This window comes from Triturus cristatus, chromosome 11 (assembly GCF_964204655.1).
Source record: "Triturus cristatus chromosome 11, aTriCri1.1, whole genome shotgun sequence".
Lineage (NCBI taxonomy): Eukaryota > Metazoa > Chordata > Amphibia > Caudata > Salamandridae > Triturus > Triturus cristatus.
Window position 1 is genome coordinate 657002072 of NC_140594.1, and position 6000 is coordinate 657008071.

Genomic DNA, 6000 nt, shown 5'->3' on the forward strand with positions numbered 1-6000 from the left:
CCTGCAGAGAATCCTTGCTCCTGTGACATTTTAATCATGAGTAACATTGCACATACTGTGATAAACATGGAGCAGACACAACTACATTGGTGCGTGATTAGTGTTTATTTACAATGGGTATTTGTGAGAGGGAAGTGGATATTTACAGAAATGTGAATGGTGATTCAATGATTTGGCAGGGATGGTAGATGAGACAATTGAGTAAGCACCACATTGATGTGGTGACACAGTCCAACAGACGGATGCCATTTCCATGGCAGTGTGGGTGAGGACAGTAAACAAATTCAATGGCAGGGTGAAGAGGGGTGCCATCATGGCTGGTTCCTTGACTGGCATTTGGCAGGTGCTTTGCCACGGGATACTCAAAAGGATTTCTTCGAACAGCCCCTTGATCTTTTGGCAGGGGGACACACAGGTGCAAGCTCATGGGAGTCTGGGGAGTCCCTCCTCTCCGTGACCGCAGTGGAGGATGTGGAACTTTCATCCTGCGGGTCACCGGAGGGAGGTGGAGTTGTTGGTTGTGCCGCAGGCCTGTCCCTCAGTACCGCCACTAGCTGGCCCAAGAGGTCCACGATTTGGCCCATGCAGTCCACGATTTGGCCCATGTGGTTGTCTATGGACCTCAGCAGCTGTTGTTGCTCACAGGCATCTTGCTGAGCCTGTCCCATTTGTCCCTGGGCTCGTTCATAGGCCCCAACGACTCTGGTGATGTTTGCCAGGGCTTTGGTTCCAATGTCCTGTTAGCTTCGAGTACAACTTGGACTCCCACCTGGCCTGCTGTCACAGACCTGTTGCCTCACCACTGTAGGCACCCACCTACTCTCCCTGACCTCCACAGTTGTTGGGGTGGGCTGGTTATCCTCTGGGGCAGGGTGAGTTTTGCAGGCAGCAGTGGTAGTGGTGATGGTGGTGATGGTGGTGGTGGCGGCTGCACAGGTCGTTCCAGCAGAGGTCAGCATTGATGTTGTTGCTGAGGGTGGGGGGGGTGGGGGCAGTGGGGGCCTGGGACAGATTGCACCCTGGCACACCAGATGGGCCGGCTTCGGCCTCCACATCCTCAGTATCCTGGTAGTCTGCATCTGAGTGTCCATGTTCCTGGGGAGGAGACTGGCTCTGCAGGTTGAGGTTGTCGTCCTCTGCAGTCAGTTGTTGGTCACCTGTGGGACAGAGGGTAGATGGTCATTGACTTACACCCCTCAAGCTTGCTGTGTTTGATGTCTCTTATTTACATGTTATGTTACACACAGTTAAGTATTTCACACATTGTATGTCTGCACGGTGATGTGCGTCATGACATGATGTGGAGTTACATTCATTATTTTCCATGGTGTGACATGTAATTGGATACCATGCCACATGTGTAGAATTTCTTATTACGATGAAAGGTTGTCATATGACAACTGGCGGAAATACAACTTGATGTGAAGCAGCTTTGCTGATTACTCTGTGCGCATGAACTAGCCATTGTCATATCATGCATATCTTTGTCATGTCCTGTGCTTGGGTTTCTTTGTACAACAAACCATGCTTATTTAGTTTTCCTATGGTCCCTCATGCTCAGCACCCATGGAAGTTACAGATGTCATTCAGGGCAGTGCATGTATGGTCCCAGAATTGCTTACACATGAGTTTTGATGAGTCACAGTTCTGTTTCTGTCACAGTTACGTACGCTTAACTGTCTGCATACTGTCAATAGATATATTGTTTAGTTCTATTTTGGTGTGAAGTGAGGCCTTGTGTTGTCATATGGCTCAATGCTTTTGTTGAGGTATGGTGGGGTGCATGCACTGTCTGCTTACCTGTCCAGTTGTCATTTTTGGGGGGACTTTCTGACACATGCTAAGGGGTGGGATGGAATGCTCCATCCTGCTGAGCGGGGGACAGGGGTGGCTGGTGGGAGTTGTAGTGCTGGGTCCCAAGACACATTCCGCCTCCGTGTGAAGATGGCTACCTACCTGTTAGGTGAGGGTGAAGCAGACAATGGCTGACACATGCTTCTGGGTGGGTGTGGAATGTTCCATCCTGCTCAGGGGAAGACAGGGGGGCCTGGTGGGAGTTGTGGAGCAGACCTCCCTACCCCAAACAGCCCTCCCTGTGAAGATGGCTACCTACCTGTTAGGTGAGAGTGAAGCAGACAATGGCTAACACATGCTTCTGGGTGGGGTGGAGTGCTCCATTCTGCTCAGGGGTGGGACAGGGGTGGCTGGTGGGAGTTGTAGTGCTTGTTGGCTGAACACATACAACACAGTTGATGTTGGGTACCTTTGTGATGAATCAGGATGAGTGGAGGTTACATCTGTGAGACCTGTGTTGGGTATTGTGGTGCAGAATAATGGACTTGGTAGTTGTGCAAGACAGTACATAGCAGTGTGATGGTATACATTTGTTAGTACTTACCAACCTCCAATCCCCCGGCTATTCCTTCAAGACTCTCTGGATGCAGTATGGCAAGCACCTTCTCCTCCCAAGCAGAGTATGGTTTTGGTGGAATGGGAGGGCCTCCGCCAGTCACCTCAGCCAGCTTACGGTTCTTGGCCCTCTTCTTCTTGACAACACTCTACAGGTCATGCCACTGCTTCTGTATTTCCTGCTTGTTGCGGGGGGTGGTCCCTACTGCATTGACCTTGTTCACTATTCTTACCCACATTTGGGTCCTGGTGGCTAATGGTGTCTGTTGCACCATTTTACCAAAGAGGGCCACAGGGTTAAAGTGGCCAGATGCTCTACCGTTATCTTGTTTGTCAACAAGAATGACAGCACATTCTAGGACAGAATTGTCACTGTATGAGGTCTTGTTCGGGTGCCCAGCAAATGTCTGGGGCATCCTGCGACCTCGGCGCTTTTCCAATATTGAGTACCCACTGTTGCTTGATTAAATCGGCCATTTAACAGAAAGTTTGCGTTCTATTCACCAACAGGTCCGGTATACCCTACACCCAGAAGTGGTGCGTACATTAGACGCAGAGAGGCTGTATTGATCCACTCTGAGGGAGGTCACACGGTGAATCGGTGAGCATACTGGTCGCGCCCCTCTAACGTAGGGGTCGCTGAGCGTTCGAGCATTCCGAGCTTCTGCTGCTGAGGCAGACGTGACGGAGGAGGAGGAGGTGGGCGGGCCCGGACGCAGATCGCACGGCTGGGCTCGGCGAGCAAGGCGGAGGCGTGCTGAGCGAGGGAGCAGGGGAGCGAGAACTTGGAGGCACACCGGTGGGAGTAGCGGTGGCAGTGGCAGCCGAGAGAGTTCCGGTAAGTCGGCGGAACCGGGGGTTTTGGTTGGGGGGCCTTGAGGGGCCTCACTACTGAAAGTGGGGGCGAGTGGGAGTCTTGGCAGGCTGGTCGGTGTGAAGATCTCGCGAAGATCTTGCAATAACCTCCCCCCCCCCCCCCCCCCCGGAGTCGCACAGTATCTCGGCGTTTTTGTCTGCTTGTTTACTGCAGTACAATAAGATCTAGCTCTGCCCTCTCAGTACTCTCCAGTGTTTGCTTCCGCAAGCTAGTTCTCTGCTAGCCTCCTGCCCCCCTGTGCTGCTTTTTAAAAAAAGCTAAAAGTTTGCCTTGTGAATTTGCCTTGCCTTGCCCTGCCTTGTTGCCTTTTGCAAGTCTTTTGCGTCTGCGGTCTGTCCACTCTCCCCTGCTGTTTTCATCAATTCGCCTAGCGGCTTAGTAGCGGGCGCTCAGGGGTGAGAAGACCCTGCTCAGTTCTGGGGCTGCTCCTCCCGCTCTCTCCTGTGCGCCATCGCGTTCAACGCTCCCACAACCTATCGGGCCATTGGCTGGTGAGTTCTATTGTCAGCCTCACTACCATTGTGACCCCTCTTGAGGGGAATAACACAGAGGTGAGGTCTGGCCTAGTCTCCCGGTCTCGCCCGAGCGGTGCGGTGAGCGGGCGGCAGTGGGTCAGCTGATAGGGGCTGGGGTTATATAAAAGAGCGGGGGTGCCACAAGTAAGGCTCCAATACAAGCCTGCGCAATTTCACCGAAAGTGTTAAAAGCGCCAAAAAGTAAAAAAACACGCCATCTTCAACCGACCTGGAAGTCTTTGTAAAACAAAATAAATTTGCAAGACGGTACAATATATAAGCACAAGACAATAACCTTAATATCCATTTGCCAGACAGCATTTCCGGAATCTTCAGAACACCAGATCTTCAGTTCTCCAACAGTTTGGCAGAGCAATTCTGGTGGACCCCCGGAGGACCTTGGCAGGGGCTCTGTATTAGCCGATCTCTAACAAGTATCTCAACTTACATAAGCCATGAGATCTGGGAAAGTCAGGAAAATTGCAGCGACTCCTAAAAGGAGGATACCAAAACAGCTGTCATCTGACGAGGAGCCTGACCAAGTAAGCTATGGCGCCCTAAGGCCTTGCAAGGACACAGTGAACGCAGTAAAACTAAATCCTAACGGCAAGAGTAAGGATTCGATAAAGACGTTGAAAACTTCGAAGCTGTTGGACTATTTTAAAAAAACTCCATCTATGGCGAAGACTCCCTTACACTCGCAATCACTGGAAGTAATTAATCTCGGAGTATCAGACCAAAAGGCCGAAGTAAGTGTGCTCCTTCCACAATCTCCTCCCCTACAACAGCCATTGAAGAATACGACTACCAAAAACTTAGTTCAATTCCCGGAAGTCTTTATTTTCGGATCCGCACAAAACGCAGTAACCCCAGCTCAGCTAGAGGGGGCATTTTTAAAACAAAATCCTCAACACGATCGCTCATCACAATCACAATCACAATCAGGACAATCTCCCTCACAAACGGTTATGTGCAAGCAAGAAGCAGGTTTGTTGCACACTCTCTTGCTGAGCCCCCTACAAAATTCAGGCCCCTTTATAGACCATGTGCAGAACATAGAATTATCAGCTCCATTGTCAAGCCAAGACCTTGTTGAATTAAAGGAACTATAATGGCTCCTCATAGTCACTTAATTTTCCCTCAAATCCATGCGCAAAATATCCATCTTTGCAAAAAAAATTCAGGATTAGCTGAATCACCTCAATCTATCAGTACACCAAAGGATCATTCAGATGCCACAAGTCCTAAACACACTGTGTTCACACCAATAACAACAGTAACAATTCCAATATCAGATTCACCTAAAAAAACAGCTCAAGATGACCAGTTTTTAGCGGACTTGTCATTTTTTCTGAAAAATACTCAAAACTCTCCTGAACATATGCCAAATGTAAAGTCCAACTTAGAGGACTCCACAGCAACTGGTGTCTGGTCTCAACTTCTACAAACTTTTCAACAAACAGTAAATGCCTTAAATTATCACTCTGATAAATTGGATGTGCAGATAGATCTCTTGAATACTCTAGCACTATTCACAGCAGGAATTGACAATAAATTAGACAAATTGAATAACCTAATAATAGGAGCTCAATCCTCTGCAAAGCTCGTTCAGGCGGTTTGTTGCTGCTCCCCAATCATAGATTCACTTTCATCATTCCCAGCATTCCTATCTAAAGTCATAGATGAAGTTAAGCAGTTGAAGGGAGGCAACTCATTAACGACCTCTAGTCCACAATCGCAAATAATGCAAAACATGCCCCAAAAACAAGTCAACTCTTGGATTACAACAAACCAAAATACCAAGCAGAGGGAGGAAATTGTCCCTCCCCTAAAACAGATAAATGAACAGTCTCCCTCGGACCGACTTCAAAGTGGAACAATGGGTCCCGACTCGACTGAAGCAATGATCAAAAATGCTCGGTCTTCAAGTGGGCGCTCATTTTGCGCAGCCAAGACTGAGCAAGAGACAGCAACCAGTTCAGCAGATCAGTTATCCTTGATCTCGGCAGTGCAGCCCGCTCCCCCACAACTTTGCAGTAAGAGAGAGCGCAAACGCCAGCGCAAAAATAGAAACAAAGCAAGGACTAAAACAACTGCTGCCCAGTCAAATTTTTTTCCTGTATTTGCAATCGCTTCTAACAAAAAGCTTCCAGCGGAACTGACGCAACATCACCGCCAGTAAATCCGAGTGCAATGGAT